Source organism: Pan troglodytes, chromosome 21, assembly GCF_028858775.2.
Source record: "Pan troglodytes isolate AG18354 chromosome 21, NHGRI_mPanTro3-v2.0_pri, whole genome shotgun sequence".
NCBI lineage: Eukaryota > Metazoa > Chordata > Mammalia > Primates > Hominidae > Pan > Pan troglodytes.
In genome coordinates, this window is record NC_072419.2 from 56,549,400 (window position 1) to 56,567,167 (window position 17,768).

A 17,768-nucleotide genomic window follows, 5' to 3' on the forward strand; every position below is an offset into this window, starting at 1 on the left:
AACTATCACCTCTATCTAGTTCCAAAACATTTTGTCCCCTCCCCTCCCCTCCCCTCATCTCTCCTCTCCTCCCCTTCCCTTCTTTTTTATTTTCCAGTCTCATTCTGTTGCCCAGGCTGGAGTACAGTGGTGTGATCTCAGCTTAGGGCAGCCTCAACCTCCCCAGGCTCAGGTGATCCTCCCACCTCAGCCTCCTAGACAGCTGGGACTAAATGCACATGCCGCCACGCCCAGCTAATTTTTTGTATTTTTTGTAGAGATGCGGTTTTGTCATGTTGCCCAGGCTGGTCTCAAACTCCTGGGCTCAAGTGATCTGCCTGCCTCAGCCTCCCAAAGTGCTGGGATTACAGGCATGAGCCACTGTGCTAGGCCCCAAAACATTTTAAATCACCCAAAGGAGACCATGTACCCATTAAACAGTCACTCCTCATTCCTGCCTCCCCCCAGTTCCTGGCAACAGTCATTCTTCTTTCTGTCTCTATGGGTTTATCTATACTGGAGACTTCATATAAACAGTATCATATAATATATGACCTTTTGTGTCTAACTTCTTTCAATTAGCCTAATGTTTTTGAGGTTCTTCCACGTTGTGGCATGCATCAGTACTTCATTTTTTTTTTAATTTTTAATTTTAATTTTTTTGAGATGGAGTCTCACTCTGTCGCCCAGGCTGGAGTGCAGTGGCATGATCTCAGCTCACTGCAACCTCCATCTCCCGGGTTCAAGTGATTCTCCTGCCTCAGCCTCCCGAGTAGCTGGGATTACAGGCATGTGCCACCACATCTAGCTAATTTTTGTATTTTTAGTAGAGACGGGGTTTCACCATGTTGGCCAGGCTGGTCTTGAACTCCTGACCTCAGGTGATCACCCGCCCTGACCTTCCAAAGTACTGGGATTACAGGCGTGAGCCACTGCGCCCCACCAGTACTTCATTTTTAAAAAATGATCAAATACTGTTGTATGGCTAGATCACATTTTGCATATCCATTCATCGACTGATGGACAGTTGGGTTGTTTCCACCTTTTGGCTACTGTGACTAGTGCTGCTATGGTAATTGGTATACAAGGGCTTGTTTCGTGTGTGTGTGTGTGTGTGTATATATATATATATATATATATTTTTTTTTTTTTTTTTTTTTTTTTTTTTTTTTGAGAGACTGTCTCGCTCTGTCAGCCAGGCTGGAGTGCAGTGGCATGATCTCGGCTCACTGCAACCTCTGCCTCCTGGGTTCAAGCGATTCCTGCGCCTCAGCCTCCTGAATAGCTGGGATTACAGACGCACGACACCATGCCCAGCTAATTTTTGTATTTTTGGTAGAGGACTGGGTTTCACCATGTTGGCCAGGCTGGTCTCAAGCTTCTGGCCACAAGTGATCCGCCCACCTCAGCCTCCCAAAATGCTGGGATTACAGGTGTGAGCCACCGCTCCTGGCCTTGTGTGGGTATTCTTGAGTAAAAAATACAAGATGCAGAAAAGGATGCCCAATGTGATTCTGATTTGTAAAAGAAATGACAGATAAAGAAACCCTTTGTCCGGGCAGACAGTCTGTATGGGATTTTCATTCTTATAGAAAAATAGGTAAGAATCCGTTCTCAATGGTCACCAAGGGAAAAAAAGAAGGCTTTTGCAGAAAAGTAAAAATGAAAAACCACAACAGTGCACACACAGTGGCTCCATGCGGGCATGTGAGACACACTAGACTGAGTGATTGTATGTGTAGATGTGAAAAAAACAGCAAGCAACAAAATCAGCCCCAAAACTAGTCTCTCTAGGAGGGGCTGGGCAGGAGCCTGGTCAGATGGAGAAACTGAAGTTGGGAAGAGGGGAGGGAACTCCTAGGAGAGAGTGATCCCCAAAAACTGCTCCCCCACCCTTCCTTTTTAACTCCCTCCCCAAATACCAGGTCCCATTGGAGCCAAATTTCCTCAGTGTTTTGGAATCTCAGACCTGCAGGCAGGAGACAGATTCTTCCCCATGGAGGATGCGGTTGGGTTTTTAAGCTCCTGTAGATTGAGCACTTACTACCTGCTAAGTGTTTCACCTACCTTACGGCCTGAGTCCTCTCCCAGCCCCTGAGGAAAAGCTATTGTTTCCTTATTTATTTATTGTTATTGTTACTTTTTATTTATTTATTTATTTTTTAGATGGAGTCCCGCTCTGTTGCCCATGCTGGAGTGCAGTGGCGCGATCTGGGCTCACTGCAACCTCCGCCTCCCAGGTTCAAGTGATTCTCCTGCCTCAGCCTCCTGAGTAGCTACGATTACAGGTGCCCACCACCACGCCTGGCTAATTTTGTCTTTTTAGCAGAGACAGCGTTTCACCATGTTGGTCAGGCTGGTCTCAAACTCCTGACCTCAAGTGATCTTCCCACCTCGGCCTCCCAAAGTGCTGGGATTACAGGCGTGAGCTGCCGTGCTCAGCTGCTCCCCCATTTTTTTCGTTCAGGAAAGCAAAGTTCAGAGAGGAGTAGGTTTCTGTGCAGGGCGTGTGGCAGAGCTGGACTTGAACTCAGGGCGGAATCCTTAGCCATGGTGTCCCCTGCCACATGGTTCAGCTTTCCTTCATCTCTACTCCCCAAGATGCCTGGCTCCAGCTGAAGATCCAGGGTTCCCAGGTTCCTCTCCTGGGGACAGGTCCTCTTTCAGCCTGACCTGAGCTCTGCCACTTCCACCGGCATGAACTGTAGCAACAATGTGGCTACCCGGGCCTCATTCTCTCCATCTGGAAAATGGGCACAGCATGTGCCTTTCTGCACAGTGAGGTCATGAAGGATTGATGAGGCAACACGCAAGGAGCGTAAGCCTAGCGCCTGGCACCCAGGAGGCCACCCCAGTGGGCCCTGCTGGGTTTTTGATTTCCCCTGTGACACCTCCTGGGGGCCGGATCCCCAGCGGGAGGAGGGATGAGGCCTGGGGGGCCTGGCTGTGGCACAATGCAGAGCATTGAGCTCATGCCAGCCTTGGCTTTGGGTTTGGACAAATACAGTAATCTGGGCAGGACTCACACAAAGACCTGGGGGCCAGGTCAGGCGAGGGGCGTCAGGTTACCCCTGTGGGCTGCAGCCACACAGGCGGCTTGGGGGGTGTATTTTTTTTCCCTAAAGATTATCATTAAATGAGCCCTCACCGAGGCCTCAGCAGGCAGGTTTCATTACAGGAAAAACTGAGGTATAGGGGTTTGCAGGCCTAACGGGACACGCTGTCACTGTGATAGGAACAACATTAGCAATAATAACAGCTGTCCTTCCAGACTGGTTCCCAAGGGCTAGGCCCTAGGTGAATAATAAGCCTTTTCTCGATCCTTTCTGCAGCCCGAGAGGAAAGCCCTGTGCTATCCCCATTTCATAGATGGGAAAACTGAGGCTTGAGGACACTTTGCAGCCTCCAAGGGCTGTTCTCTTCATTCCTCCAGCAGAGTGGATATGAGACGGTGCAGGGTCTGGAATGTCTGGGCAGAAGGAAGAGCCGGAGCAAAGGCCTGGAGGCTGGAGAGCGCTGTCGGGGGGCAGGTGGGGCAGTGTCCCACTGTGGGGTTTCATCTCAGCTCTGCCATGTCTTGGCTACGTGACCTCTGACACCCTACTGGGCCTCTTTGATCCCAGACTCACCTGTAGGATGGGTGTGTGAGAAGAAAACCTTCTGGAGCGGGGTGTTGAGAGAACAGCGCCTGACACATCATCATAATAATGCTGGATAGATGTTATTTTCATTCCTAACCACTTCCTCCAGGAAGCCCATCCTGACCTCTGGCTCCCAAAGTCACCTGGACTTCCTCCATCACAGACCTTGCCACAGTGTGAGAAACTGCCTCATCCACACACCAGCTTCTCACCCCCACCCAGACCCTCTGATTGGGACTCCCCTGAAGACTGTGTCCCCAGAGCCCAGAAAGAGTCCAGCACAGAGCAGCTGAGGGGGCAGGTGCTGGTGAACAGTGTCAATGAGCCCCTGCTACTCACCAAGCCCTTCACACACGGGTCCTTCATTTAATGTCTTTCTTCTCCTAGATAGAACCTTGGCTTTGCCAAGACCGGTATAGTTGCTGCTCAAGAAATATGTGAGGAAATTGTTGAGATGAACCAGCACTCAGGGGAAGGGAGGCTTTCTGAGGCTGGGGCCTTAGCAGGTGGAACTCCTGGGATAATAATAATAAGAAAGATGCCTGGACGCAGTGGCTCACACCTGGAACCCCAGCACTTTGGGAGGCTAAGGCAGGCAGATCACTTGAGGCCAGGAGTTCAAGACCAGCCTGGTCAACATGGTGAAACCTGGTCTCTACTAAAAATACAAAAAATTAGCTGGGCCTGGTAGTGTGAGCCTATAGTCCTAGCTTCTCGGGAGGCTGAGGCTGGAGGGTCAATGATCGAACCTGGGAGGTGGAGCTTGTAGTGAGCCGAGATCGCGCCACTGCCACTGCACTCCAGGCTGGGCAACAGAGTGAGACTCTGCCTCCAAAAAGAAAGACAACAATAATCATTAGTCTTTACTCTGCTCCAGGCACCAGGCTGAGTCTTCTCAGTTCATCTCCCCAGCAGATTAGTTCTATTATTGTTTCCATTTCACAGATGGGAAAATCAAGGCACAGGGAGGGGAGGTGGCTTACTCCAGGTCACACAGTTAGTGAGAGGCAGAGGCAGGATCAAAGCCAAGCCTGTTTGACTGAGGAGCCCGCCCCGAGACCTTAACCACACAACCCCTCCCTAGAAGGAAGGTGCCACTACTGGACACATTTTGGAGATGGAAACCAAGGCTAAGAGAGTCAGGATGGCCTGCCCATGTCTGGACACAGAAACTGAGGTTAAGCAGGAGATGCCCGAGTCGGGGTCCCTGTCTCCTAGGCCAGCACCCTGAAGAAGGGGTGGGAGACAACCCCCCACCCCCCAAGCTGTCCCCTGCTTGTTGGAGTCTCTGGTCAATACCCTGGCCTCTGTTACCCAGCCCAGCACCCAAGACGCTGCCTCTTCCGCCTGCCTGGAGTCTCGGGTGTCTTCACAATCGGATTCTCTGTCTCTGCAGCTGCTTTCCATTTGAGCCCTTTGTGCTGAAAATAAAAAAAATGAAAAGAAAACTTGGCATCACCCCTCTGCTTTGCTTCCTGGGGAGGAAGGAGGATCCCAGCTACTTCTTTCCCTCATTCTGGGGCCCAGAGATACCCACAGCCTGCCCGAGGTCACACAGCAGGGTTGGAGCCAGGACCCTGGCCTTAGACTCCCCTTCTAGTGCTCTACCCACTCTGGCCACTGCCTCTGCTGTTTCTGGCTCTTCCTCTAGGCCCGTGAGGAGCAGAGAAATTAGGATGAATGTTCCCGAGCCCTACCACATGCTGGGCACTCTGCCATCCTGGGCTCACGAAACCCTCATGACAGCCCTGTGAGGTCCCGTCACCCCATTTAACCAACAAGGAAGCTGAGGCTCAGAGAGGGGAAGCGCCCAAGGTCACACAGCTGGGATGTGGGAGAGCTGGGCTTCCAGCTCCTGTTCCCATTGCTGGACAGCTGCCACATCTGGCACCCAATTTAGGACCCCGTGGGGAGGCCCAATCCCCGGGGGTGGCGGGGGATCCTAGAAGGAAGTGGCAAGGCCAGGACCCTGGAGCAGAGCCAGGTAGGAACAATGGGTTCTCAGAGACCAAGGTGGCAGGGCGGGGCGGCTGCTGAGCAGGGGCGGCAGGGCGAGGTGGCGGGCGGGGCCCAGGAGACTTCATGCTCCCGCCTCCTACTCCAGCTCCCTGTTTGGGATCTGGGGACGCTCCAAGCACCTCAGCTCCTCAACCTGGACAGACCCACGGCTCCAGCAGGAGGCAGGGCCAGCCCTGTGTATAACCATAAATATAATGGGCAATAATCAGATTTCACGCTTACCGAGCCCTACTACAGGCCAGGCACTGGGCCAAAGGTCCTTCCTGGGTCCTCACAATCAGCCTAGGAGGTGCAACTAGGATTAGTGGCTTTTTACAGATGCGGAAACAGAGGTCCAGGGAGGTACTCAGCACCTGCTGTGCCAGGACAAAGAACTTTGGGAAGTGGGGCCCTCAGAGGGTGGGTACCCTGTTCCCAGAGGCAGGAAAGTTGAGGTGGACTGGACTCGGTGGGGCTCAGTGGGACACCGTGGGGAGTCAGTGCTCTCTGGGGGCGAGATGAATTAGAGGGAGCCCTTTTGGTTTTTTAGAATCTGAACATGGGGCGGGGGAAGCAGAGATGTGGGGAGCAGATGAAGCCTCCCTGGCACTGCTGGGAGGATTAAAGGACTTGATGGACACCCAGGGCTTGGAAATGTGCCTGGTAGGGAGTAGGTGCTCAGGGAACAACTCCTGTTTGCAGAAACAGCAACTCACACTTAGGGAGCCTGCTGTGCATCTGAACCCCGTGCTTGGGTGTTTCTGACCCCCTTCCAGCCCTCATCCCTCCTCTCTCCATTTTCTCCCCTGTCTCAGGTTCATTCCTATGTTTCCTCTTGCTCCAATTAGGCCATCTTCTATGACTGCAACAGTAAAAATATTAATTAAATCTTATAACATGAAGTCTAATGTGGGGCCATTCCAGTGTTCCAGGGCAGGCTCCCTGCGCTCTAGGTAGGCATCTCTTCACTTCTCTTTCTTCATGGGCCCCAGTGCCTGCTGTGGCTCAAGACATCACGTCCCACATGATCACATCCTAACTAGGAAGAGATGAACAGAAAAGGGGACTTTCTCCTCCAGGATCTCACTTCTTTTTTTTTTTTTTGAGACAGAGTCTTGCTCTGTTGCCCAGGCTGGAGTGCAATGGCGCGATCTCGGCTTACTGCAACCTCCGCCTCCTGGGTTCAAGCGATTCTCCTACCTCAGCCTCCCACATAGCTGGGATTACAGGCGTGGGCCACCACGCCCAGCTAATTTTTTGTATTTTTAGTAGAGATGAGTTTTCACCATGTTGGCCAGGCTGGTCTCAAACTCCTGACTTCAGGTGATCCACCCACCTCAGCCTCCCAAAAGTGCTAGGATTACAGGCGTGAGCCACCGTGCCCGGCCAACAATTTTTCTTACATGTCCCAGTGGATGTCCCCTGGTGTCTCATGGAATGATGGGCTCACATGTCCACATTTGAACCAGAAAGGAATTCCTGTGGCTGACTCAGGCCAATTAGGGTTCAGCCTGTCTGGCTGCTCCAAAGAGATGTGGGCTCCGAAGGTGATGGGGGCACGGCTGGGTTGGCCACCAGCTGGAGTCTCACTGACGGCCTAAGTGGCACAGTGGGCCTGGGTTTGCTCGGCCTTCTCTGGCTGGTCCTCTTGGCAGTGTCTGCCCCCTGGGTAACTGCCCCCTCCTTGAGCACAGTCTTCCCCAGCCTCTTGATGGCGGCTTGCTGGTCTCGCTGGTTCTCCTCTTACCTCCCTGCCCGTTCCTCCTTGGGCCTTGAAAACGACCCCTCTCCTGCCTTCATCTGACCCTTGCTCCGTGAGCTCAGGTGTGCGGGGTCCCTCGTGCCTTTATGCGGGCTCTGTCAGTCTGTCCATGGGTGTCCCAGGGGCGCACCCCACTGGGAGACATGGGTGTCTTTCCCAGCTGAGAAGACAGCACTGCCACCCACCCAGTGGGCCAGGCCTCAGACCCCAGAGTTGTCCTTAACTCCTCTCTCTCTAACCCCAACATTCAGTCCTCAGCAAATTCCATCGGCTCTGCCTGTGGACTGAATCCAGAACTTGACAAGTCTTCCCTCCTCTGTCTGGTCATTGCTCGCCTGCCTGGGCAGAATCTCCGCCCTGGACTCCCCACCCACCCTACACAGCCCTCCACACTCAGCCAGAGGGCTCCTGTTGGAACCCAAGTCAGGTCACACCATTGCCTCACTCCAAACCCTACTCCTACCTCCCTCAGAGAGAAAGACAGTCCCTGCTCTGGTCCCAAGGACAGCCCTGCATGGCCTTCCCCCTCCCCACCTCCCCTCCCCTCTTCCCTGCCCGCAGTGACCTCCCTCCTCCTGCTAGAACACATGGAGCTTTGCCCCACCTCTCCTGGGTGCTGTTTTTCTGGATCTTTCCATGATCAGCCCCATCCCCTCACTCGGGCCTGTGCACCTCAGAGAGGCCTCCCAGACCATCCCTGAAAGTAGCCCTGCCCACCCCTACCACACCTGCCAAAGGTCAGCTTCGGCAAGTGGGGACTGTGTCTTATTCAGCATGGGGCCAGCACAGGGCAGTGCGCAGAACGCAGCAGCTGGCGCCGGGCTCCGTGGGTCCTCCCACAGATGCAGTCCATAGGGATGGTGTCTGGGTCCCAAGGTGACCCCTGGGCTGAGGTCACCGCCTTTCCTCTTCCAGGATCACTGCCTGGATGACGGTGGGTGTCCCAGTGGTGGGGAGAGCAGCTCCGAGCCTCCATCATGCCCAGAGCAATGGGCACTGGAGCCTGGAACCTTCTTTCCGTATCACAGAACCTCCAGGAGTCTGGAAGGAGACAGTTGCAAGGAATGGAATTTAGGAACTTTTGGTCCGTGCTCGGTGTTCCCTTTGGGGGCATCTTGTCCAGGAGTCTGGAAGGAGACAGTTGCAAGGAATGGAATTTAGGAACTTTTGGTCCGTGCTCGGTGTTCCCTTTGGGGGCATCTTGTCCGATGGTTATTGTTTTTGTTTTCCCTTTTCCTGAGCTGTGGTGCCTATTGTTCAAACAGAGGACCCCGAGCGATGGCCTGCCTCACTCAGGCGCAAGCACCCGAGCTGTCTGGCAAGGTGGCAATCCACCACGGCCAACTTCCCCTTGGGGATTCCACAGGAAGGACGTGGCCCCTCCAACCGAGGCGGATGTACGGTCTCTCCATAGATTCCGCCTGCGTAATCCCACGGCCGCTTCAGCTGGGTCTCATGGGGCCACCCTGTGGCCTGCGTTCAAGGACCACATTGTAGCAACAGGTCTGCGTTAAAGCTGGAATCGCACCCAGCAGACTTGGCCTGGGGGGATCCACCAGCCCACATCTCCCTCTCCCGATACAGCCACCTGGCAATTGGCTCTTCTCTCTCCAAGGCTGTATTTGTTCTTTTTGCCGAGTGTGTGCAGTTGAATCCTCGTTGGTTAAAGCGCCTGCGCGGTGGCTGCCCTGAATACAAAAAAGATCAAGGGGATGCTGTCCTGGTAGGTATAAGGAGTGGGGGCCCCCCACCTTTACCACTTCTCCAGGTGACCCGAGGGCCTGTCCTTAGAATACCACCAGGCTCAGTGGAACCCAGTTTGAAAGCCCATGATCGAGGTCTGTCCCTTTGGTCTCCATCTGGGAAAGTGAGGCGAGAGATGAGGGAGGGGGCATTTTGAGGACCAGAAATGGCGTGGCAGAAAGAGCCAGCCTGGAGAAGGGGGTCCGGGCAGGGCAGAACCCAAAGGCTCGAGCAGGATGTGTCTGGTGAGGTTGTCTGGGGGACGTGACTTGCCTATCCCCTTCGTTCATTCTTCATCATTCATTCATTCATTCATTCATTCAACACACAATGAAGCACCCACTGAGCTGGGGGTGACAATGATCCCTGCCTACAAGAAGCTCCCAGGCCGGTGGGGGACATGAACACCCTTCAAAATGTCAATTTGTGACTGTGACAAGTACAAGGTGATCTGAGGGTCAGTAAAGGGGGAAGGAGGTTGATGTGGTTAGGGTGTTCGGGAAAGCTTCCTAGGAGCTGAGCTGGGAACTGAAGGGTGAGTAGAGGCCAAGCAGATGAGAAAGGGAGGAACGAATATTCCAGCAAGTGGACACAGCACATGCAAGGGCCCTGCTGTGAAATGGAGCAGAGTAGGAGAGGCTAACGGGCTGGCAGCTCCACATGGCGGACGGTTCGCAGTGAGGGGCAGATGTGGAGAGGAAGGTGAGGTGGGGGCTGGACAGGCTCCCAGTGAAAGCAGCCCAGTCTCTATGCCAAAGGCAGAGGGGTTCTTGGGAGGATCTGAGCCAGCAGCACCAGCTTCTTCCTGAGGCCAGGGGTGGTCATCTGGACTCGATCCTCAGTGGGATAGGAGACAGGGTCACCTGGCACTTCCGCCCACCTCTGCCTTCCTGGTCTGGGTATGACAATCACTGTCTCTTCGTCTTTCATGATTTATCTCACTGAACCCCCACCCACAGACCAACCCCTGCAGGTGCCAGGGGTTGAACCCACTTGTCAGATGGGGAAACTGAGTCTGTGAGATGTTCTCATGGCCCCACCCACTTCCTTCTGCTCAGAGAAAAGAGGAACGGGGAACTGATGCCCATGGTCAGCTGGGAAGAGTCTGGGCAGGGAATGGGGAGGGTGGGGCCCTGGGGGGCCTGCATTCGGGATGGGCAGGGGCCCTGCTTCCGTTTAACCACAGCCCTGTGACATGCCCCAAAAGGGAAGCAGCAGCCGCCTGTCCTCACCCCTCCGTGCCCTAGGGAGGGGGCTGGGGATGCCCAGGGGTGGGGAGCAGGAGTCTGGGGAGGCCTCACCCTCCCACCCCAGGCCTCGAGTCTGGGTTCTTACAGAACTCTGGGGTCAGCTGAACCCAGCTGGTGACCTCCATCAAGTCCCAAGAAGACCTTGGCTTCCTATTCTGTAAATGGAGGATCAGTCTCTCCGGAATGTTCTCAGATTAGCACACAGTGGGTCCTCACTGAATGGCTAGCCAGCAGTTGTTGGTTGAATAAGCTAAAAGTGTTTTTCTCCCTGAAAGGAGTAGCCAATTAGATAAGGAACCCATGTATATGACATTCCACAAATATTTATTGAGTGCCTATTAGATTTCAGGCATTGTCCTGGTACTGTGGAGCAATGAACAAACGAGACAAAAATGCCCCCATCTCTTTGGAGCTGCCCTGCCTTTCCTGGTTTGTGGCAGACATCACTAATTGATCATCTTTCCTGCTGCAACCAGAATTCTCTCCAACACCGTGCACCACTCAGAGACTGACATATGGCGGGGAACGGTCTGTCATCCCCAGGGAGGGATGGCACGTGGGGACTTGGAAGGTCTCAGTGAGAATCTTCTAGCTGATTTAAGCAGCTTCCTCTCAGTCTCTTTCAACAAATATTTATTGAGCACCTACTTTGTGTCCAGTACTGTGCCAGGCATTGGGGATACAGCAGTGACCAGAGTGGACATTGCCCTTACCCTCGTGGAGCTGATGTTCTGGTGAGAAAGACAAGTAAACAAATAAGCAGACACTTCCAGACACAGATACTACAAACACATGCCAGAGGCATATGGTGGAGGGTGACAGGGAAGGAGTCTGGGGTAGCTCGGGGTTGGGGGTTCTGGAGGGAGGGCATTTATTGAGACCTCACTGAGATGCAGCCACCAAAGGAAAATATGGGGGAAGGTGTCACAGGCAGCACAGCAAAGGCATAGGCCCGGAGTGGGGAATGAGGTTGATAGATTTAAGGGACAGGAAGGAAATAGTGTTGCTGGTGGGGCATGAGTGTGCGGGAGAGAAGCAGGAGAGGGTGGTGGAGACCGGGCTGGAGCCATACATCCAGGGCTCGGGGCCAGGGGTGGGCTCTGAATCACATCTCCAATGGGATGGGCAGTCACTGGAGGGTCAAAGCAGGGGAGAGACTTGGGCGGGATCCCATTTCAGATCCCTCTGGCTGTGTGAAGCAGGGACACCCAGCCGGAGATGGCCGCAGATGTCCAGGCGAGCGAGGATGGCAACTTGGACGGGGGTGATGCCAGTGAATGTGGGGAGAGATGGCCAGGCCTGGCGGGAGGCCCAGGGCTCTGCATTCAGTTTCATTTTTCCTTTTACACAATCCCCCCCGGCCCCGGGCACTCTGGGTCACTGGACTTTCCCTGGCACTGCCGGTGGGGCCCACAACCTGCTGGCGATCTGGCCTCTCCGGGTCCCAGCCGGTTCCCTGCCCTGTCCTGGACCCTTCCTCTCCAGGAACAGGCCCAGCTCCAGTTCCTCTGTCACTGTTTCCCACCACGTCCTGCCCCAGGTCTGCCTGGGCCCTGCTGATCTCCTAATTCTGCCTCTGCTCCAGCATCCCCTGCTCCAGCCCTGCTGGCTGCCTGGGAGCTGGCAGATGCTTCCTCTGAGCTGCCTTTTCCAGATCAAGTTTGCCTCCAAGGAAGAGAGCCTGAGACTCCCAGCCAGTTGGGGGAGACAAGTTCGAGGGAAGTACCCCAAGGTAGCTTGCCAGAGGGCAGCCTCGCTCTTGGGCAGATTTTTCCTCTGGTCCAGTTTGTTGCTGGATGGAGCAGGCAGATCTACCTTCCTCACTGACTCAGGCCTTGGGTGCTCGGATGGAGACTGTGGCCGAAGAGCTGTGTTGAGCAGGGCTCTGAGGCTGCATCTATGATACTAGGAAGGAGACTCATTATTGATTAGTAATGCCTGCTGTGGACCCAGGATGGAGGATAGGGGCCACGCTGGCCTCATTGGTGTGTCTGCGGCACCCAGTAGGTCCTCAGGTCTGCACTCCCCTGTTGTACCTCTAAATCTTCAAGTATAACAAATGCTGTTTGAAAATACCTTATGATGGTGGGCCGAGGTGGGAGGATCGCTTGAGGCCAGGAGTTCCAGACCAGCCTGGGCAACAGAGTGAGAACCCATCTCTAGGGGGGGAAAAAAAAACCTAGCTGAGTGTAGTGGTGCACGCCTGTAGTCCCAGTTACTTGAGAGGCTGAGGTGGGAGAATTGCTTGAGCCCAGGAGATTGAGGCTGAAGTGGGCTATGACTGTGCCACTCCACTCCAGCCTGGGCAACAGGGCAAGACCCCCCATCTGTCTTAAAAAAAAAAAAGGAGAAAAAGAGAAAATACCCCATGGCCTTGTTTTCCTTATCTGTGAAATGGTGATGATGATGACAAGCCCCCAGAGGGCTTCCCCGCACCCTGGCAGTGACTGACACAGAGGCCCTGAGAGCTGCATGTTCCAGAGTCATGCAGCTGGTACATGGCCGAGCTGGTGGGGTTTGAACCCTGGGTGCCTGAGTCAGGGAGAACAGGCGGAACAGTTGGGCCAGGGAGGGGAAGGTGCTGCCCAGAGCTCCCAGTGACCTTGGACCCCACTTCTCCTTTCTGCCCAGTGTGCTCGGCACACAGGAAGCCTGGCGGGGCCTCCCTTGCCCATCCTGTCTGCAGCCGGGTGGACACGGGGTCCCGGCGTCACCCACCGCCACCCAGGCCTCCTCCTTCCTGTGTTGTGCAAGACGAGGCGTCCCCTGTGTGGAATGGGCAGGCAGCTCTGGCGATGGGTGGACGGGTGAATGGGGGCCTCTCAGGCGGGGTCACTGCCCGTGGTTACCTCTAGCAGGCCTGGCCTAAGCCTCCGCCCCTTCCTCCTCCTTCTCCTCCTCCTCTGTTTCCCCAAAGTTCAGGCAGCCTTAAGCAAGAGGCTGTGGGACCCAGGAAACTGGGGAGGTTGTCCAGCCACCATCTTGTCCCCACAGAGCAGACCTAGGCTTGCGCAGTCTTGGAGAGGTCCTAAACAACAACAACAACAAACTATAATAATAATGATAATAGCTGTTATAGTGGAGTGGCTTCTATGCGCCAGGCATGCTCTCATTTAACCACAAATACATAAAACGCACCTCCTATGTGCCACGTGTGATTCTCAGACCTTTACCTCTTGTCCCATCGAATCCCCGGCAACCCTTGTGAAACAGTTTTTTTTTTTTTTAATGATTCCTTTCTTCAGAGTAGAAAACTGAGGCTCTGAGAGATGAAGCTAGTTGCCAAGGTCACGCAGCTCAGTCACATCCTACTGAACATCATCCTGTTCCCTGGGGTAAGTGCTGTCCTGGAAGTTGGGGGGCTCAGAAGCTGTTGGTGCCCACCTGGGAGGTCACCCTTGCAGCTGCTATCCTGAATCTCTTGCCCAAGGGGTTCCTCTGGCCACGAGAGTGTGGGAAGCAAGTGAGAGACCCTTGCCAGTAGAGGTGGGGTCTGTTTGTCCCCCCACTCAGCCTCCTTGCTTCTGGCTCAGGGGACAGTGGGAAGGTACTTTCTGCGAGTTCTCCCAGAGGCCTCTGGGGGGTTGGGCTCCTGTTGCCCACTGAGGAGACCTGCTCATCTACCTTCCTTGTGTCACTTCCTCACTCCTTCCCAGTGTTTCTAGAATCACCTCCCAAATATCCCACTTGCACCCAAACCCTTGTCTTGGGTCAGCTTCTGGGAGCCGACCTAAGCCAGCAGCTATAATGCTCAGGGCTTAAGAGCTTTGGAATCAGATGGACCTGAGTGTGAATCCCGCCCCTGCCACTTAACCTGAGTGTGAACTTGGGAGCCTGCCCCACCTCTCGGAACCTCAGTTCCTCCATCTATGAAAAGGGAACTTACGTGCAGAAAACCAAGTGACTATGAGGGGGATGGGGCAGTGTGAGATGACAGGACCAGAGCACGTTCCTGGCTGCAGAGGCCACAAGTCACGCTGTCTCTGAGAGCTTTTGGGGCGGTATGGGGACAGGGGCGCAGAGGAAGAACTGATCGCGAGTCCTCAGCCCTGTTTGGCTGACGGGGGACAGGGATGGGTGGGAAAGAGGTACAGCCTTTTTCCACCTTCCCCACCCATCACCCCTGAGATTCCAAATGAACATCGGGACCAACCCCGGGAGCCCAGCGGATGTTCAGCGTAGGGCAAAGAACAGGTGCCAAGTTTGCTCCCTGGGGTGTGAGACTGGGCAGCCTCAAGAGCTGCATCGGTAGGACTTTCACCAGGTAGACAGCAGGCACCTCGTCCCTGCAGATCACAGCTTCCAGGGCCACCTGTCCACAGAATCCCTTCACTGATCTGTGCTTGAGGCAGGGGTGTGGGGGACTGGGAGTCCTTCTTTTACTCTGGGTGGGGCCTCATGCTCAGAGGGAGCTCTGTCTACCCCCACCACAAACCTGCAGTTTCCCTGCTACAGCGATGGCAACCTCAGCCACCTGGCTGCCCAGGCCCCCAACCTGGGTTCTCTCTCTTGTTCCCACGGGCAGCCCATCAGCAAACTCATCCACATGTCCAAGGGTCCACCCCCACTACCCTGCCCTGCCCTGGTCCAGCTAGGATGTTTGCAGTCGTCTCCTCATTGGTCTCCCCGCCTCCTCTCTCGCCTTCCTAAGCCAGAGGAATTCTGTAAGAGCTCAAGTTAGATCCTATCCCTTCTCTGCTCAGAACCCTCCATGGCTCCCAACTCACTCAGAGCAGAAGCCCACAGGGCCTGCAGGATCTCTGCCCTGGCCCCGCCTGACCTCACTGCCTCTCCCTTCTCTGTTCACCCACAGCCACGGTGGCCTCATCTCTCTGCCATAAACTTGCCAATTATCCTGCTGCTGCCTCAGAGACTTCGCACCCACTCTTCCCTTTGGAACAGAGGACACTCTCGCCAGCTCTCCCCATGGCGGATCCTTGTCTAGGGTCAGGCCTCTGCTCCAAAGTCACCCCTGGGGACACCTTCTCTGACCAGCCCCTCATTCCTATGGCCTCATGCTGTTTTTATTTCTTCCTAGGACTTAGCACGTATCCTAGAAATTAACCTGCTGGTAGATCCTGTTTCTTGTCTGTCTCTTTCCAGTGGAATGTCACCATCGCCCAGGTGGGGATTTTTGTGTGTTTTGTTCACTGCTGTACACCCAGCCCCCAGCACGGCGCCTGTCCAGGACAAGTGCCCAGTAAACGCTTGGGAAGCAATGCAAGCGTGCGTGCATGGATAAATATTTCTTTGGCAGATGAGGGGGCTAAGGTTCAGAGAAGGCCCTGGGGGTCTCGGACTCACAGCCCAGTGCTCTTTCTGCTGACACGCCCTGGTCTCTGGAGCAGTTTGTTGCCTGTTCAGCAACAAAGAGGGTGTGCCTGGTTAGGGGTCCTGCGTGCGAATCGCAGTCCCTGCGTGTCTTGGCTGGAGGTCACCACCCTCTCTGCTCCAGGGCCTGTAATTACCACTTACCCTGGTCAATGGGTCCGAGAGATTCCCCTTGTAGGCAGGGCTGTGGCCAGGGTGCTCACCTGGCCCCCAGCAGGTCCCATGGGCACTGTCTGGCCGGGCTTCATGGCTGACATTCCAGGTACATTTCTAGCCCTGGGCTGCCATGGGCAGAGGGTGGGGAGAGGGTCGTGGGCTTCAGGCTGGACAAACCAGTCAGCCTTCCCAGCTGGGCCACCTGACCACCCACTTCCTGTGGGGCTCCTTGAGGCCTGGAGGGTGGAGGGGGCCTCTGTTCAACCCCCACCCACGCCCTCTTCCCTTCTCTCCCTCGGCAGGTCCTCCCAGCAGCTCCTGCAAACAGACCCCCGACCCAAGCCCTTCCTTCTGCCTCCACTGCCACCATTGCTGCTCATCTCTGCTGGCACAGAAGTCTCTTCCCTGGTCTTCCAGAAATCCCCTCTCCACACTCAGCCAGAGGGAGCTATTAAAACTGCGGGCCAGCCCACATCAGTCCACAGCAAAGTCCTCTCTAAGGGATCCCTGTTGCTTGGAGAATAAACCCTCGGATTCCTTCCTTGGCTCTCGGGGCCTCCTCTCTGACCTCCCTCTGTCTCCTCTCCCAGCCTTCCTCCTCACTCACCCTCCAGCCACGCTGGCTTCCTCCTTGGTCCTGAAACAGCCTGAGGCCCACACTGCCCCGGGCCCTTTGCACTGGCTGTTTCCTCTGCCTGGAACACTTCTAGGCATCCACATGGCTCCCTCCCACAACTCCTTCAGGTGCCCACATGGGAAGCCATCCCTGACCACCCCCCACTTCCTTCTGAGCATGGTAGGATCTTTCTACCTAGCCATGAGGGCAGGGATTTTTGTCTGTTGTGTTCTCTGTGTGCCCCCAGTGCCATCACAGTGCCTGGCAGATGGTAAGTGCTCGACACACATTGGCTGACTGCCTGAATGAACAACTCTATGAGCCGATGGCAGATAAGGACACTGAGGTCCTCTGGGGTAGGTGACCAGCCCAAGGCCACACAGCTGGTCTGAGATTAGGCCAGGAGAGGAGCCCGGGTTGGTCACATCCTGGAGTTGGCGTCTTGGAAACTGCATCAGGAGAATAACAAAGATGAGACGCAGGCTCTAGCAAGTGGATACCAGTGACTCTCGCCCTGCCAGCCCCAGCCCTGCAGCCTTGGGCCCTTCCAGGAGTCATGGTCTGCCTGCCTGGGGCATTCCAGGCTTCGACCCAGGTCCTGCGCTTTCTATTTTGAGCCTCTTAGTCCTGAGGACTGTGTGTTCCCAGCAGGTGGCGCGGGCCAGAGGCTGAGCCTGGGTGTGGCTGTCACCCTATCTGGGGCCAGAGACCCAGATTCCCGGGCCCTTAACCTGTTGGCTGCTGAGGGCTCTGGCATAAGCCCTGTTCCCTGCTTGATTGTCTCCCCTTCAAGCCCCTGCCCTGGTATCATATCGGCCCATCTCACCTTGGATTATATCCCTGTTTGGCCCCATTTGAATCCTGGCTCTGCCCCTTTCCAGCTATGTGACCTTGGGCAAGTCACTTCATCTCTCTGGGTCTCAGTTTCTTCATCTGGGAAATGGGGACAATAAGAGTACCTGTCTCTGGCCATGTGTGGTGACTCATGCCTGTAACCCCAGCGCTTTGGGAAGCTGAGGCGAGAGAATTGCTTGAGACCAGGAGTTTGAGATCAGCCCTGGGCAACATAGTGAGACCCCTGTCTCTACAAAATTCTAAAAAAATTAGCCGGGTGTGGTGGTGTGTGCCTGTAGTCCCAGCTATTCTAGAGGCTGAGGCGGGAGGATTGCTTGAGCCCAGGAGTTTGAGGCTGCAGTGAGCTATGATTATGCCCCTGCACATCAGCCTGGGTGATAGAATGAGACCCCATCTCTAAAAATAACAATACTAATAATAAATAAAAATGAAAACGA

The 17,768-nt window shown here is 54.8% G+C and overlaps 1 long non-coding RNA gene across 1 annotated transcript; it reads left to right on the forward strand.

Moving 5' to 3' along the window:
* The first annotated feature begins 5,329 nt into the window (after window positions 1–5,329).
* On the forward strand, window positions 5,330–17,768 carry PELATON (plaque enriched lncRNA in atherosclerotic and inflammatory bowel macrophage regulation). Its single transcript, XR_001712290.4, has 5 exons — window positions 5,330–5,604; window positions 13,619–13,708; window positions 15,187–15,319; window positions 15,412–15,497; window positions 16,163–17,768. It is a non-coding gene; the product is annotated as a plaque enriched lncRNA in atherosclerotic and inflammatory bowel macrophage regulation (long non-coding RNA).